Raw genomic sequence first — 18297 nt, forward strand, 5'->3', positions numbered from 1 at the left:
AAAATTAGTTGCTGGTAAGGCGGGTTCAAATGGCTCCGAGCACTATGCGACTTAACTTCTGAGGTCATCAGTCGCCTAGAACTTACAACTAATTAAACCTAACTAATCTAAGGACACCACACACATCCATGCCCGAGGCAGGATTCGAACCTGCGACTGTAGCGGTCGCTCGGCTCCAGAATGTAGCGCCTAGAACCGCACGGCCACTCCGGCCGGGGTAAGGCTGGTACCAGGTTGAGATTCATTGGGAGAGTCCTTAGAAAATGTAGTCCATCAACAAAGGAGGTGACTCACAAAACACTCGTTCGACCTATACTTGAGTATTGCTCATTAGTGTGGGATCCATACCAGATTGGGTTGACGGAGGAGATAGAGAAGATCCAAAGAAGAGCGGTGCGTTTCGTCACAGGGTTATTTGGTAACCGTGATAGCGTTACGGAGATGCTTAGCAAACTCAAGTGGCAGACTCTGCAAGAGAGGCGCTCTGCATCGCGGTGTAGCTTGTTCGCCAGGTTTCGAGAGGGTGCGTTTCTGGATGAGGTATCGAGTATATTGCTCCCCCCTACTTATACCTCCCGAGGAGATCACGAACGTAAAATAAGAGAGATTCGAGCGCGCACGGAGGCTTTCAGACAGTCGTTCTTCCCGCGAACCATACGTGACTGGAACAGAAAAGGGAGGTAATGACAGTGGCACATAAGGTGCCCTCCGCCACACACCGTTGGGTGGCTTGCGGAGTATAAATGTAGATGTAGACAATGAAGAGCCAAAGAAACTGGTACACCTGCTTAATATCGTGTAATCGTGTAGAGCCCCCCCCCCCCCCCCAAAGCACGCAGAAGTGCTGCAACACGACGTGGCATGCCTGAAGTAATGCTGGAGGGAATTGACACTATGAATCCTGCACGGCTATCCATAAATCTGTAAGAGTACGAGGAGGTGGAGATCTTTTCTGAACAGCACGCTGGAAGACATCCCAGATACGTTCAACAATGTTCATGTCTTGGGAGTTTGGCGGCCAGCAGAAGTGTTTGAACTCAGGAGCGTGTTCCTGGAGCCACTTTGTAGCAATTCTGGACGTGTGGGGTATCACATTGTCCTGCTAGTATTGCCCAAGTCCGTTGGTATGCACAATGGACATGAATGGATGCAGGTGGTCAGACAGGATGCTTACATACGTGTCACCTGTCAGAGTCATATCTAGACAAATCAGGGTTCCCACATCACTCCAGCTGCACATGCCCACACCATTAAAGAGCCTCCACCAGCTTGAACAGTCCCCTTCTGACATGCAGGATCCATGGGTTCATGAGGTTGTCTACATACCCGTATATGTCCAACCGCTCGATACAATCTGAGATGAGACTCGTCCAAATGTTCAGTTGTGTGTGAAATCTTATGGGACTTAACTGCTAAGGTCATCAGTCCCTAAGCCTACACATTTCTTAACCTGACTTATCCTAAGGACAATCGTACACACCCATGCCCGAGGGAGAACTTGAACCTCCTCCGGGACCAGCCGCACAGTCCATGACTGCAGCGCCTTAGACCGCTAAGCTAATCCGAGACTCGTCCGACCAGGCAACATGTTTCCAGTCACTGACAGTCCAATGTCGGCGTTTAGGCGAGGTGTAAAGCTTTGGGTCATGCAGTCATCAAGGACACACGAGCAGGCCTTCTGCCCCAAAAGCCCATATCGATGATGCTTCGTTGAATGGTTCGCACCCTGGCACTTCTTGATCGCCTAGCACTGATGTTAGCAGCAATTTGCGGAAGGGTTGCACTTCTGTCACGTTGAACTATTCTCTTCAGTCGTCGTTGGTTCCGTTCTTGCAGGATCTCTTCCCACCTGCAGGAATGTAGGAAATTTGATGTTTTATCAGATTTCTGATATTTATGGTATACTCGCCAAATGATCGTCTGGGAAAATTCCCACTTCATTGCTACCTCAGAGACGCTGTGTCCCATCGCTCGTGCTCCGGCTATAACGTCACGTTCAAGCTCACTTCAGTCTTGATACCCTGCCATCGTAGCAGCAGTGACCGATCTAACAACTGCGTCAAACACTAGTTGTCTTATATTGGTGTTACAGACCGCAGTGCCGTATTCTGCCTGTTTACATATCTCTGTATTTGAATATGCATGCTCATATCAGTTTCTTTGGCACTTCAGTGTATCTAACTCCTTAGAATTAACTAAAACTAAAACTGACTGTCCTATCTCCTAAAGTGTGGCCTAGCAATAATTTTCATTGCCACTGAGTTTTAACTAACTATTTCTTTTCATATAGTCAAAAACTATTCCCAGAAAACGTAACAACTAAGTATAAATGAAATCACAATTAACAGAAAACACTATAAGGCGATGCTGAAATACGAAAGCCAAGATTCATACAGAAAATTAATAAATACACAAAATTTAATACTATACCTTAATCATACACTCCTGGAAATTGAAATAAGAACACCGTGAATTCATTGTCCCAGGAAGGGGAAACTTTATTGACACATTCCTGAGGTCAGATAAATCACATGATCACAATGACAGAACCACAGGCACATAGACACAGGCAACAGAGCATGCACAATGTCGGCACAAGTACAGTGTATATCCACCTTTCGCAGCAGTACAGGCTGCTATTCTCCCATGGAGACGATCGTAGAGATGCTGGATGTAGTCCTGTGGAACGGCTTTCCATGCCATTTCCACCTGGCGCCTCAGTTCGACCAGCGTTCGTGCTGGACGTGCAGACCACGTGAGACGACGCTTCACCCAGTCCCAAACATGCTCAATGGGGGACAGATCCGGAGATCTTGCTGGCCAGGGTAGTTGACTTGCACCTTCTAGAGCACGTTGGGTGGCACGGGATACATGCGGACGTGCATTGTCCTGTTGGAACAGCAAGTTCCCTTGCCTGTCTAGGAATGGTAGAACGATGGGTTCGATGACGGTTTGGATGTACCGTGCACTATTGAGTGTCCCCTCGACGATCACCAGTGGTGTACGGCCAGTGTAGGAGATCGCTCCCCACACCATGATGCCGGGTGTTGGCCCTTTGTGCCTCGGTCGTATGCAGTCCTGATTGTGGCGCTCACCTGCACGGCGCCAAACACGCATACGACCATCATTGGCACCAAGGCAGAAGCGACTCTCATCGCTGAAGACGACACGTCTCCATTCGTCCCTCCATTCACGCCTGTCGCGACACCACTGGAGGCGGGCTGCACGATGTTGGGGCGTGAGCGGAAGACGGCCTAACGGTGTGCGGGACCATAGCCCAGCTTCATGGAGACGGTTGCGAATGGTCCTCGCCGATACCCTAGGAGCAACAGTGTCCCTAATTTGCTGGGAAGTGGCGGTGCGGTCCCCTACGGCACTGCGTAGGATCCTACGGTCTTGGCGTGCATCCGTGCGTCGCTGCGGTCCGGTCCCAGGTCGACGGGCACGTGCACCTTCCGCCGACCACTGGCGACAACATCGGTGTACTGTGGAGACCTCACGCCCCACGTGTTGAGCAATTCGGCGGTACGTCCACCCGGCCTCCCGCATGCCCACTATACGCCCTCGCTCAAAGTCTGTCAACTGCACATACGGTTCACGTCCACGCTGTCGCTGCATGCTACCAGTGTTAAAGACTGCGATGGAGCTCCGTATGCCACGGCAAACTGGCTGACACTGACGGCGGCGGTGCACAAATACTGCGCTGCTAGCGCCATTCGACGGCCAACACCGCGGTTCCTGGTGTGTCCGCTGTGCCGTGCGTGTGATCATTGCTTGTACAGCCCTCTCGCAGTGTCCGGAGCAAGTATGGTGGGTCTGACACACCGGTGTCAATGTGTTCTTTTTTCCATTTCCAGGAGTGTAGAAAAATTTACTGCCGCTTTCCATGATTCACTGATTGCATTAATTAATCTAAATATACATATAAAAAGCTTGGGTTTGTACATAGTGACACATTTTTCTCCATGACCACCCACTGCCACTCACTTGTGGTTATGGTAGTAGATAGCCCTCGAGCTCTTGTTGTTATAAAGGAGTTTAGTCACAGTGCGTAGCAGAGGGTGAGCGTGGGGTACAGAAATCCTCGCAATGTGGAACAATGAATACTCTTAGGAAAAGCTATAAACTCCATGACTTATGACCTTTGCCATACATGCGAAAATGCCATTATTATTTCATTCGTCCAATATAGCATGATGCTTGCATGGTTTTGTCACTCAGACTTTAATAACGATGTGTAATATCAAACAGACTAGTTTTTAATATCTCAGCGCGTTTTCATCAATCACACTTTCCTGATGTTCAAAGAGATACAAAGAAAAAATCCAGATCGACTCAAATATAAAAGTACTCATTACTAAAAAATGAATCATCAAACGGTACACTACACTGATTTCAGAGAAACATTTTGCTTATTAAAAAAAAAAAAAAAAATGTTGAAATGCTTGTGAATTCCTAAGGAAGCAAACTGCTGAGGTCATCGGTCCCTAGACTTACACACTACTTAAATTAACTTAAACTAACTTATGCTAACAACAACACACACACCCATCCCCAAGGGAGAACTCGAACCCCCGGCGAGAGGGTCAGTGCAATCCATGACAAGTGCCCTCTAACTGCATGGTCAATCTGTGAGGCTATTTTGCTTCTTCTTCATGGATATAATCCTTTTCATATTAGCGTGTTTTCATCAATCAATTCGCTAATGCCTAGTGAAATAATGTAACTTCCATTCCTTTCCAGCTTCATTTATACCTTTATGTTAAGACAATATTACTAAACTGTTATTGGCCCTATGGTTTTACCCATAGTTAAATGTGTTTGCATGACGTAATGTTAATGCCAGTATGGATGGAACAGGTTGAGGATCGTATAAGCGAGTATATTCACTAATACATAATGTTTAAAAGTCATAGAGAATATATAACTTTCTCTAAGAGCGGTAAGTATTCCACATTCCACATTATATTGAAATTTAAACTTCTTGATTAAATAACTGGGAAGATGAAACTTCTAAATTTAATTCTGAAACTGCTGAGTGAAACTGAAGTACTGTCTCTTTGCTTGTCTTTATCATTTCATATCTGACCTACATAATTATTCCTGACAAATACGACTCGAACACAATATGACTGCTCAAATAATTAAAACAGAAGAATGGCCCTGAATTAGAAGAAATCCTAACAATAACCGGGCAACGACCTTGCCGCAGTGGATACACCGGTTCCCGTCAAATCACCGAAGTTAAGCGCTGTCGGGCATGGCCGGCACTTGGATGGGTGACCATTCGGGCCGTCATGCGTTGTTGCCATTTTTCGGGGTGCACTCAGTCTCGTGATGCTAAATGAGGAGCTACTCGACCGAATAGTAGCGGCTCCGGTCAAAGATAACCATCATAATGACCGGGAGAGCGGTGTGCTGACCACATGCCCCTCCTATCCGCATCCTCATCTGAGGATGACACGGCGGTCGGATGGTCCCGATGGGCCACTTGTGGCCTTAAGACGGAGTGCTAACAATAACCCGTACATATCATAAGTCACTTACCTCACAGAAAATCTTCATTGCACAAACTACAGCAATACAAGCTCCAATACTGCCAGCTAAATAAAAGATTCTAACTACTGAAGGCTCTAACAACTAATAAACATGTGCTTAGCAAAGGAAAGATTTTGTTGCAGAGCAAACAATGTATTTAGCATATTTTACCTTAATCATGTGACAACCAGTTAAAAAAGTTACATAATCATCAGTAATTAATCTTCATGACCGGTACACATTCAGACCGTCTACTCTTGCGAACACTGCACACCTCCAACACTACTAATTATTAACCTCTAACCTCCATCACTGCTGACTACTCACTCCCAACTTCCATCACTGCTGGCTGTTCACCTCCAATTGCTAGTCCAACCAGCCACAGAGTCTCCTACAGAGTGCACACAGCGTTGTCAGAGTTATTAATGCAGAGCACTTCATAGCACTGCCAACATACAAACACATAAACAGCCTACTTACATAGCCCCCTGCTGCCCTCAAAAAATTTTATAAAATAGTTGGGCAGTGTTAAAATTTTGTTGATATTAACAGTATCAAATAGATCAAATGCACGCAATTAGTAATATACTGTTGGTCAAAAGCAAAAATTGTGCTCACAGTCCCTAACGACATTCCTACTATTCATCAGAAGAGTAATCTATGACAGTTTTATGCACAAAGTCTGAGCACTAAAATAAAATACACACACAAGTAGTGTTCCTTCATGCAGTCTTGAAGAAGTAAAGTTGTCCTCCCAAAGGAAACACTGTGCTGACTCTTAACGTGAGGATTGGTAATGGGCCACAACAGAACAAACCCACAGCAGAGGCAGTCAAAGTCCTGTAGAATATTGGTAGAATTGGTAGGTCACCACAGAGCAGACCCACAGTATAGCTTGTAGAAATTATGGCAGTAATAGGCCACCAAAGGTGCAGACCCACTGTAGTCCTTGTAGAGATCGCCAGCAGCCATCCATTGTGACTGTGCAGGTGCACAATCAGAATTGAACAGTCTTGATGACAATGTAGCAAGTCCATGAACCACCACTTGTGTACTCACTAACTTTTTGCAATATCCTTAGAACCGTCAACGCTGTTAACCAGTCCCTTGCTGGATTATCACCAGACATGCAAGCACTAACACAGTCATATAATCTCTGATATTTTATACATACAGTATGATGAACAGAAATGTGTGCAGTAAAATGAATCACTACTATTTACTGAACTTGAAGAACTGGTGTCTATACAATTTACAATTTTACAGCATAAGAATACAATTACAAAGGTACAGAAATCATCATTACAGTCTATAACTTCATAATTCCGATAACATTTGTAGTACTACAGGCTTTACAAAAAAGAATAGAAAAAAGCACATACATGAGTATTACAGGAATTGTGACATAAGTAAATAAATGACAAATAAGAATATCCTTTGAAACATTAACTTGACACATGAGCATTAAAAGAAAACAGAACAGAATAAATAATGCCTGAACATCTTTTCAAAGCAAAAAACATTTTAGATTTGAGGACTACAGCATTCCTCTTCATAGTGAACGCAGCTTAGTATTAGGACAAAACTCTACCAAATTTATCTTATCAGGTAGACACACAGAGACAAGAAGAACACAGACACAATAGGGTGCACATAAACATATAGTGGAGTAACACAAAAAGAAAGGACACGGTTTGTTTTCATTGTAACACTTAGTACTGCAGTATTTGTGGTACTTCATTTCCAATCAAAACTTCGTTTTCCCACAGGTCTTTCTTCTTATTTCAGCATTTATTCCCATAAAAAAATCCTATTTATCTGTATTTATACTTTCATATATTTCTTACCTCATCATTTGTTTCCAAGAAAATCCTACCTAAACCTGTTGTCATTATATCTGACTTACATCTGTTCATTTCCTCTTTCAAAATAAATATTCTTCATTGTACAATACTCTTTGGCGAAACCTTTTTCATACAGCTTCTCAATACATTTCTTCCCAACTCATCACAACTCATTTTCTTATATATCATAACCCCTCTTAAACTAACTTAAATCTACTGAGCTCATATATATAAACTAGAGAACGAGGCAATGCAGCAGCACAAAACATTTAACACAAATCACAATGGCAAAAAATGCAAATTGGCAAAGCAAGCAGCAGTATATCTAAATTAGCAAAGCAAATGCAACATTACAACTATTATAAAGCAATATGCAGCAAACAAGAAAAGTAAATCAGTTGTAAGGCTTGCATAGCACAGTAACACAAAGTAAAATTCAGTGGGACAATACCTGACAAATGCAATAACTTATACCTAAACATGACAAAGCACAAGCAGAAAAAATATTACAGTAAAGACAGCACTGCAGATAAGGAAAATGTCTATTCACATCTTAATTTCGATGTCACATTTTAACACTAGAGTGGTGCGCTACAACAACTTATTTTACCAAAAAATTACGAAGTCCTTGAAAAGAAAATTATTGATGCAATTACTGTTATTGGTCCCTTCTCCTTGTTATGCTGCTTTCCTTTCCTAGTGCTCCTTTTTTTAAGAATGTGGATCACAAAATTATTATATAATGGATCTGTTAACAGAAAGTATTTACAGTAGCATAAGTATTAAATTTTTTTACTTTATAAAACCAATCCTGCAGCGTAGCTAGAAACTAGATATCAAATAAAATAAGCAAATATGTACAAAGCAAAGCATAGAAACATTTCACTAGCCATGTGGCATTTCATAAATCAGTAAAAATTCTCGCAACTCTCATAGAGAGATACTGGTCATAATCAGGTGTGTAGACGTAAGAATATTTCTCAGCAGTTTATAAGCATTTCAGTAAGTGGCACAAAGTACAAACTCCAAAGTTTAATCATATGTTTCCAAGTAATAGTGTGTCATGTTTGTGGTGCATTCTGCAAAGAAATGTCAATAGCGAAGTCATCAGCCTCTCTTTTCCACAGCTACACGACTGCTTGCGCAAGTGTGGTATGCTTCACAGCGGCACAAGTAAAGTTGAAAGTCCACACAACAATAGGTATATTTTAAAGCGGTTTGCATGTAGCACAGCACAGCATAACATCAAGGTCACATACACTTTTTACCAACATATTTACCACAGCAATTTCAGCTACAATGACAGTTTGATACAGAATAAAAAATTTCCCATGTTGAAAATTTATGTTAGAAGTGTATAGAAACGAAATATCATGAATAACAGTGTCCAAAAATTTCCATCGGCATTGTGGTACTCACACTCACATATATACTCACACTCGTAACTCTTAAAGCACGATTATTGGTTTCCAACATTCTATTTTCACAAACCAGAGTCCACAACCACCACTCATTATTCATATACATATAAATCGATACTTCTTCAATACTTCATCATAATAAACACATAGCATGATCATATTCCTCATATAGCATCACCTTATTGATCATAAACATATCTCAGGATCATAATAAACATCATCACCATAATTATATCATCATAACTCTTCAATCAAATTTCAAAATCATCGTAGCTTCCTTCAGTAATCTCAAAACATCTAAAAAATTCTATGCTCGTTCCAATAGTGTCATCTACCTCAAACATGCTTCAGAAATCATGATCCCATGCAAAATACATAAGTCAAATGTCTCACAGTATCACAAGGGCCCTGAGGATATATGTGAACAGTTCACAAAATGCAGACAAGTACAATTTCATAAATGTAAGGTAATCCAACTGCGTAATTACTTAGACATATGTCAATGACATAGTAAAAAAAATGTTCATTGCTCTCTGTTAAATGACCAGATAGTTGTGTAGTTCTGTGTTAAAGAAATATGGTACTGATGTATAAAACTGATCTTGCCACACACATGGTACACAAAATCTGGGTACCCCCATGAGGGATAATGTAATTACACCCTCAGATGTTACAGATTAAAACTGCAGAATGAAATGTATCGCCGAAAACCTTGACTATATCACTGTAGTTCAAAAACATTTCTTAAAAATGTTCTGAGTACAAAACGTAATCATTCAAATGCGTGTCCTGTAGTGCTAAATTGTGTGTGTGTGGGGGTGGGGGTGGGAGTTTGAGGTTTTCGGGCGCTAAGCAGCGTGGTCATCAGCGCCCAAACGCATAGAAACAGGAACACATGCAGTGAAGGGACAAAGACGGACAGCGAACAAGGAGAACGGCTAAAAGACACAGGCCGGATGCAGTTCCAAATCCTCTTATGCAGAGGCAAAACAAGAGGAAAAGAAACACACTAAAAAAGGAAAGGAAACACAAGGAAAAGAGAACAGAAATCGAAGGGAAACAAGTAGGTAATCGTGACTGGCGGACCTCTTACCTAGACCCTGGGTGAGCCAGTCACCCAGCAGCACATTAAAATCCTCTCCCTAAAATCCGAGGCAACAAATTGGACAGGACACAAAACTGTAAGACCTTAACCACAGTCGTTGCGTCGTCTTTCAAAATAGAGGGCAAATCCGGTGGCAAGGAAACCACCGCCCTCTGGTCAGAGAATAAAGGACAGTCAAGTAAAATGTGGCGCACAGTAATCTGGACGCCACAAGCACTGCAGATTGGGGGGGTCCTCCCGCCGGAGTAAAAAACATGCGTTAAGGGACTGTGCCTGATGCGGAGGCGAGTGAGGAAAAACTCATCCCGCCTGCACGACTGGAAGGACGTACGCCATGGCCGCATGGTGGCCTTGACCAGACGCAGCTTATTTTCTCCAACTGCCAGCCACACCTCTTCCCATTGACGCATAACACGAAAACGCAATAGGGAGGTAACAGCATGGAGGGGGACGGCACATTCAACAACATGAGGGAGGGAACATGCATCTTTGGCAGCCACATCCGCCAGTTCGTTTCCCCTAATACCCACGTGCCCCGACACCCAGCAGAAAAAAACCTCCTTCCCCTGCTGTTGCAGGTGGAGTAGGGCATTGTGGATGTTCTGGACGACGGTATCCGCTGGGTACAAGTGTTGCATGGTCTGAAGGGCACTCAGGGAGTCAGAAAAGATGAGAAACTTAAGACTGGAAACACATCTCATCCGCTCCAATGCCCGCAAGATCGCAAACAATTCGGCATCAAAGATGGTAAACGCCGCAGGAAGCTGTAACTTGATGACTCGATCAAGGAAAACAACAGCACAACCAACAGAGTCCCCCTGTTTAGAGCCATCTGTAAACACTGGTACATGGTTGGGATGCTGGTTTAAAATATCGTAAAATAAGGAGGTAAAAACAAACGTAGGAGTGCAGCTCCTCTGATACTCTGACAAGTCTAAAATGACGCTGGGCCTCTGGAGCAACCAGGGAGGCAGGCGGGTAAAACCCTGGAGTTGGGGTGCCACACGCTCCACACCAAGGGACTCAAGCAAATGCTTGGCACGAAACCCAAATGGTCTCATTGTCCCGGGGCGACTGGAAAAGAGACGTTCCATAGGCGGTCGGGCAACAGTAGGGTACGCAGGGGAGGTAGGACAGGCAAGGAATTGACACACTCGTCGCACCATGAGGAGTTTCCGCCGGATGGCGAGCGGCGGTTCCCCTGCCTCAGCACACAGGTTGGGGATGGGGCTGGTACGGAGGGCACCAGTGGCCAGCCTGATACCCTCATGGTGTACTGCGTAAAGAATCTTCAGATACGCAGGCCTCGCTGCCCATACACGGTGCATACATAGTCAAGACGCGACCGGACGAAAGCCCTATAAAACTGCAGCAGACGCGCCCGATCTGCTCCCCAGGACTGATGGCCCAGACACTTCAAAATATTCAGTGCCTTCAGAGCCCACACCTTGAGGTTTTTAAGGTGCGGCAACCACGACAACTTGGAATCAAAAGTGAGGCCCAGGAACCTCACAGTGTCTCTAAAAGGAAGAATGGTGTCCCTCAGACGCAATTCAGGGGAGGTAAAAGCACGTCGAGAACGATTAAAATGAACACACACACATTTGTCTGCAGAAAAGGTAAAACCCGTCTTCGCAGTCCATGCCTCTAATCACTTTATCGTAAGCTGCAGCTGCCAACTAGCAGTGACAAGACTGGAGGAAGAACAGAAGACAGCAAAATCGTCCACAAACAAGGAGCACTTAGCCGGACTCCGGATAGTGGACGTAATACTGTTAATGGCGATGGCAAAGAGGGTGACAATTACAACGCTTCCCTGAGGAACACCATTCTCCTGCATGTACAAATCAGATAGCACAATACCAACCCAACATCGAAAGAGGCGGCGGGAAAGAAAGGACTGAACGAAGATGGGGAGATGGCCACGAAAGCCCCACTGATGGAGTTGATTGAGGATAAGGCGGCGCCAAGTAGTGTCATACGCCTCATTAATGTCAAAGAATACACCTAGACAATGCTGGTTACGTAGGAAGGCCTGCTGGATGGCCGCATCAAGCAGGGTCAAGTTGTCTATAGTTGAACGGCATCTCCGAAAGCCACACTGAGAGAGGCTAAGGAGTTGCCTGGTCTCGAGCAGCCAAACCAGGCGACGGTTGAACATGTGTTCCAATGTCTTCCCGACACAGCTCGTCAAAGCAATACTCCGATAACTACTGGGACGCATTCGGTCCTTCCCCAGTTTGAGGAGGGGAATCAAAATCGCCTCCCTCCACGAGTCAGGCAACGTGCCGGATGACCATATCATATTAAAACAATTCGGAGAACTTCCTTGGATGGCAGCAACAAGTGCTGCAGCATGCTGTACAGGATTTGATCATCACCTGGCGCAGTATCATGAGCCACAGACAGCGCCGAATCCAGTTCCCACATTGTGAAGAGGGAGTTGTAGGGTTCAGAATTTGGAGACCGGAAGTCCAACTGATCCCTCTCGATGGCAGTGCGGTAGCGGCAGAAATCTGGATCACAGTTAATAGTGGCAGTAGATTCCGCAAAATGCATGGACAGTGTCTGGGCAATGTCTCTCGGCGCGGTGAGTAGACAACCCTGATGCAGCAATGCCATGACAGGTAGTTGGCTGCATTTCCCAGAAATCCTCCTCATGGCTTCCCATACTTTCGTAGAACTAGTGGAGTGGGAGATGGAGTTCAAGAACGATTGCCATGACTGTCGTTTGCTCTCTTTAATCACTCGCCGCGCCTTGGCCCTTGCCACCCGAAAGGCCGCAAGATTGTCAGCTGAGGGACGGCACTTGAAGCAGCGCAGAGCTGCACGGTGGGCTCGGATGGCTGAGCGGCACTCAGTGGTCCACCAAGGAACAGGACGCCTCTTGGGATGACTTGAGGACCGTGGGATCGACAATTCAGCAGCATGGGAGATCACAGCTGTAACATGGTCGACCCATTCGTGGACGCTGGCATGGTGTTCCAAAACAGCTAAATGGCTGAAAAGTGTCCAGTCAGCTCTGCAGAGGTGCCACCTGGGCGGCACTAGTAATGCCACAGTCTCATCCAGGAGGCGAATCCAAAGGGGCAAGTGGTCACTAGAATGGAGGTCAGCAGGAACCTCCCACAGAGCAGAATCCGTGAGTGCTGGAGAGCAAAAGGAAAGGTCAATAGCTGACGACGACCCAGAAGCAGTACAGAAATGAGTGGGAGCACCAGAGTTGAGGATGCACAGTTCTTCGGACACCATGAGGCTTTCCAGAATGCGACCCCTGGGGCAAGTAGTCGTAGAGCCCCATAAGACATTATGAGCATTGAAGTCCCCCAGAAGGAGAAATGGGCGGGGGAGTTCGCTAATAAGGTCTGTGAGAGCCTCAGAATCTATTGCATCCTGGGGCGGTAAGTAAACGGAACAGATTGTGAGCCTCCGCCCCACAAGAAGGTCAACTGCAACTGCTTGCAAGTCCGTAACGAGAGGGGGCTCAGATGAGTGGTGCATGTCACGGACAAAAACCGCAACACCACCCTTTGCCCTTTCCCCCATCAGATCATCTTTTCGATACACGGTATAGCCCCGTAAAGAAGGAGCATCAGTGGCCCGAAAATGTGTCTCTTGGAGACATAAGCACAAGGGGCGCTCTCGTACAAGGAGTTGTAATTCGGCCACATGAGTCCTGAACCCATTCAGGTTCCACTGTAATATGGGAGCCAGTGATCAGGGTGGCTGAATTTTCACCCTGCCTCTGTGCTTTGGAGGAGAGCCCATACTGGCCGGAGACTTATTCCTGGGGCGAGAATATCGCCCCCAGTCGACATCAATGTCCATCAGCTCCGATGACGACCCAAGGGAGATGTCAGACAGTACGATGGCATCGTCATCGGACTGACCCTGACTAGTCTCCTCAGGTGGCAAAACTTTCACCTTCGGCGTCTTCGTCTTGGAGGCTTAGAATGCAGAACCTTATCAACAGTTGGAGCTTTACTCGCCTGGGCAGAAGGTGCCATATTGTGAGGGGCAGGAAGTACCCCAATGTCAGCCACCACGGCCTTGTCCGACGTTGTGGGGAGAGCTGCAGGTTGCAAAACAACCACAGCAGCACAAGTGCATTGGCAAACGCAGGTATTAGTTCTGACACTAGCAACATCCGTTTGTGTTGCAACAGTGGCCAACTGTACCAGTTTCTGCAGAGCGGAAGCGAAAGATGTTGTAAACAGAGAAGGCTGCATGGCCTTAAAGAGCTTCTTGGCCTCACCATAGGGGATGCGCTTAGATGTTTTGGTCTCCTGTATCTTCCGTTCCTCGAGATAGATGGCGCAGACCCGGCTCCAGACAGGGTGACTCCCAGAGCAATTCACGCACTTCACAGGCAATGAACAATCGCCTCCTTCATGGGCAGGCTGACCACATTTACCACAAGTGGCTATCCCATTGCACCCCAACGTAGTATGCCCAAAGGGCTGACATTTAAAACAGCGCATTGGGTTGGGGAAATATGGCCATATTGGCAAACGTAAGAAACCCGCTTTAACATGCTCTGGGAGTCTCGGGCAATTGAATGTGAGAATAAACGAGTCGGATTTGACTAGGTCCCCATCGACTCGTTTCATAATATGCTGCACGTCGACAATACCTTCGTCAGCCCACTCAGATTTCAACTAGTCCTTGGGGATATCCACCAAGTCCCTACATGTCACAACACCCTTACTATAGTTCAAAGTGGAGTGGAGCTCGGTCTCGATAGCGTACTCTCCGAGACAGGTTGCTTTCCGAAGAGAAGTGACTTGATGGGAAATAGAAGTTTCAACTAACAGAGTCCCATTGCACAGTCGCTTCACAGATTTCAGTGTTCCTGCAATTCCCTCAAGACCCTTGTGGATGTAAAAGGGAGAAACTCTCTCAAAGCTACTTTCCTTCCGTTTGACAATCAAAAACACATTCCGGTTATCAGCATGTGCTCTGTTACGACAGTCTGATAAATCTCTAGTAACACCAGGCGCTGGAGGACTCGCAGCACAAAGTCGCTTTTTCGATGGGGTGTGTTTTCCTACCAGTGGCCCACCCAATCCACTGGTAGGGGGAAATGTAGAGGTCGAAGGGTCCATTGTGGTCCCACGAGCAGCTAGGGAACTAAAGGTCCGCTCAGACAGAGCCCCGCGTGCCTGAGTAAGCCTTATACAACTGGGGTTGCTCAGGTGCCCCAGAGGTTGCCCGCTTGCGACTGTTCCACCCCAACAGCCATGCATCTTATAGGCGCGCAGCACACCGTAAGATTGAGGGATTTTTATAGAGGTTTACCTTCCTCGCAATCCAGGCGGCCAAGCCAAGATTACCATTCCCCGCAGCACACAACATTCCACCGCCGCGCTATGTGGTGGTCGCTGAAGCATGTCCGGGGGTTACGGTGACAAGAGACTGGCGGTGCTGACCAGTCCCCAGCTTAGGACCCCGGGGTCGCCAAGCCCGTACTCAGCAAATGAATGCTGAGCCCCTGGGGGGTAGTGCTAAATTGTGCTTCTTGCCATAAGGTAATTTCTGTCATTGACTAATGGTAAAAAATATACCAAGTATAGTTTGGTTTGGTTGGTTGTTTGGGGAAGGAGACCAGACAGCGTGGTCATCGGTCTCATCGAATTAGGGAAGGATGGGGAAGGAAGTCGGCCGTGCCCTTTCAGAGGAACCATCCCGGGATTTACCTCGAGTGATTTAGGGAAATCACGGAAAACCTAAATCAGGATGGCCGGACGCGGGATTGAACCAAGTATAGTAGTTATCGTTGTTCACAAGCAAAGTTCTCCAGAAGTCAATATACTTACCATGTCATTTACAAAAGTAAAGTAGTATAGGTAATAATGTAGTTATTACGTTCACTACCGTGACCTTGAAAGTACTATACTGTAACGTATTGTTGTGTTACGAAAAATACCTATCTCATTGTAGGTATCCCACAAAAGTCATAACCAAAACATGTTTTACTTTCCAGAAGAATGTAGAAAAACTGTGCAGATATGAAACAGATACAGCACAAAAGCAATAATGAAAATTGTGTCACTCCTAAACAGCGTCATACTGTAATCGTGCAGCTGTCAAATAAACCAAATTCTCCCTCATCTGTGACCTCACAGAAAGTACTTTAATAAAAAATCTCTTTTCAAGTAAACCAAAATGATTCAGTAAAACCTCATTAGCGGTAAATGTTTCAAGAATGTGAGTCTTATAGTCGTGACGTAATCACGTAAACCAACAAGCAAAATGTACACACAATAAGACTGTCTCGGCTGTTCCCCATAAAATGGGACTCGTAAAATTACTGTCTTAATACGTTCCATAGGTTCTTGAGTGGATAGTTGACTTCAAAATATCGCTGCATGCGAAATATGACAAAGCGTAATAGTAAAGTAAAGTGAAAAGTCAAATGGCAAAGACTAAGTCAGAAAGCAAACTGTTTCTCAATAATAGGTTTTACACGAGAAATGTGGTATAATCTTTTGTAATTTTTTTGTTCTTTAATGACCAATTAGGAGGAAAGCAATAAGAAAATTGATGAAGCCAAGGCTGTAGATGTATATCATTACTAGAATTCTCGGATGTTCTGAATTTACGCATTGTGATGAAGAGATTATAGTGAAAGTCATCATGACGCCAAGTCGCAAATCTGTCATTCTTACGTCGTGTCGGCGGTTCCTTCTCAAGGCTCACTGCACCTTACTGACTCCTTTCAAGATCTCCGAAATACCCAGTGTTATTACTTTGTGACTCTTCCGTATTTCTAAATCCCTCTTCCGTGTCGGAGCGATAGTATTCTCTGAAATGTATCATGTGTGACAACTGATCTTGTATTTCCCGCATTTCTCTTTCATGTTGAGTATTAATTTGATTCTGATTTTGTTTAAATTTTCTAATTTGCTCATGCTTTTCTGTGTCAGTAAAGGCTACCGGTCTTGTATCATTCAAATCATCATCTACCTTCGTACATAAATTTGTTAACTGGTCCAAAAGTTCGGCTACTTTTTCCGATAATGATCTAATTTCCTCCTTTTGTTTTTCTGAATCAAATTTTAGAGTGTCCATTTGTGTCGAAATTGTATCTACTGTGTCCTTTAAGTTTTCCTGATTTTCTTGAAAATTGCCTAAACGTATCGGTAGATGCCACTGAGTCAGTTTTTGCCTGTAAGGTGTCGTGATTTCCGTGAACAATAATCTGTAGTTCTTTTATGGCTGCTTCATGATTCTGTAATGTGTTTTCATGCCGTGAAAAAATAGGCCGAAAATGGTCACAAATTTTGTTTTTACAACTTTACAAATTTTTTGACATTTCGATTCGATTTTAAGTAACTCAGCGGTTAAACCTTCACGTATTTGTTCAAGCATTTGCTCAACTGTGTTAAATTTTTGGAGCTGTGGCAGTATTCGTCCCTCATTTTGTACCATTGTATCTAACTTTTGAAGCTTTTGGTCTATTATGTCTAGCTTTTGGAGCTTTTGGTCTATTAGTTTCTGATTTTGTTCCGTTTGTTGCATAAATTGCAATAAAAATGTATTAATGTCTGAAACATGTTCCTTTGTGCTTTTCGACAGTGCATTTGCACCGGCAACATTCGCATTTTGAAAAGCAGACAAGGTATCTTGACTTAATTGAAGAAAGTGTAATGACACAAAACCTGAATCTACGGTATTTGCAAGATTTTCTTCTGTCATTTCGCATTCCTGAGGCGAATAGTTACTGATCGATCGATCGTCAGCAGTTCCGAGTTCACTGATTGTTTCCATTTCTACACCGTTATTTACTGCCTGGTCCATGTCCCTATGCACAATTATCAAATTACTATCTTGAACATTTGTCAATTCATTACAAGGTAATAGTAATACGCTGCTCTCGTCTTCACTGTAATTTCTCAATTTGCTTTCAGTCTAGTGCTGCGCCTGTCACATGCCATAATTGTCACAGAATTTCACACGATAACAGACAAAAAACAATTTGAAAAGCAAAAATAAGAAGACACACTAAAATAGCACTGAAAATAACCAATATCTAATTGAAACTTCCTGGCAGATTAAAACTGTGTGCCGCACCGAGACTCGAACTCGGGACCTTTGCCTTTCCCAGGCAAGTGCTCTACCAACTGAGCTACACAAGCACAACTCACGCCTCGTCCTCACAGCTTTACTTCTGCCAGTACCTCGTCTCCTATCTTCCAAACTTAACAGAAGCTCTCCTGCGAAACTTGCAGAACTAGCACTCCTGAAAGAAAGGATATTGCGGAGACATGGCTTAGCCACAGCCTAGGGGATGTTTCCAGAATGTGAGGACGGGGCGTGAGTCGTGCTTGGGTAGCTCAAATGGTAGAGCACTTGCCCGCGAAAGGCAAAGGTCCCGAGTTCGAGTCTC

The 18297-nt window shown here is 44.7% G+C and overlaps 1 pseudogene; it reads left to right on the plus strand.

Annotated features, from left to right (window-relative positions):
- The first annotated feature begins 5193 nt into the window (after positions 1 to 5193).
- LOC126459711 (5S ribosomal RNA) lies at positions 5194 to 5311 on the plus strand (annotated as a pseudogene).
- The last annotated feature ends 12986 nt before the right edge of the window (positions 5312 to 18297 follow it).

Source organism: Schistocerca serialis, chromosome 2, assembly GCF_023864345.2.
Source record: "Schistocerca serialis cubense isolate TAMUIC-IGC-003099 chromosome 2, iqSchSeri2.2, whole genome shotgun sequence".
Taxonomy (NCBI): Eukaryota; Metazoa; Arthropoda; class Insecta; order Orthoptera; family Acrididae; genus Schistocerca; species Schistocerca serialis.